A 745-nucleotide genomic window follows, 5' to 3' on the forward strand; every position below is an offset into this window, starting at 1 on the left:
AAGCTGACTTGGGGACCACAGTCTTAATTAAAGGGAGGGTGGTCCACAAGGACAACATAAAATAATTTTTATTTTTATTAGGGTAACCAAGGTAGATTAACTTTCATATTTTTCGGGATTCTTTCGGTGATACTTCTAATTAGGTCGACAACAGCAAAACTGACTGACTACTCGCACTCTAATTACATACCGATTCAGGACGGGATTGTAACTGTTTGGCAGAACGTTAATTTTCTTAAACACACAACAAACCTCAGGACATATATGGAAATAGCCAAAGAAACTAAGGAACTAACGAAACATTTCCCTGCATCTCACATGAGGATGTTACTGGACTCGGACATCGAGCATATAAAAACACTTTTGGAAACATTAGACATTCACCACAGACAGGCACGAAGCTTAAACATTTTAGGGACAGCTTTGAAAGTTATAGCAGGTACACCAGACTTCGATGATTTTGAAAATTTAAAATTTCGACAACAAGAGCTAATTAATTCAGAAAATAGGCAAATAGAAATAAACACAGCAGTGCAAGAAAAGATAAACGAGCTAACAGATACAGTTAACCTAATCACAAACAATGTGAAAGCTAAGCAGATTGACACCAGTCATTTATACGAAACATTGCTCGCCAGAAATATAGTCTTAATTTCCGAAATTGAAATCTTGATTTCAGCGATTGCCCTTGCAAGGATCGGCGTCATTAATCCCTCCATATTAAATTCTGACGATGTAAAAAAAT

Source organism: Rhagoletis zephyria, unplaced genomic scaffold, assembly GCF_001687245.7.
Source record: "Rhagoletis zephyria isolate East Lansing unplaced genomic scaffold, Rhagoletis_zephyria_1.1 Rzeph_scaffold_09923, whole genome shotgun sequence".
NCBI lineage: Eukaryota > Metazoa > Arthropoda > Insecta > Diptera > Tephritidae > Rhagoletis > Rhagoletis zephyria.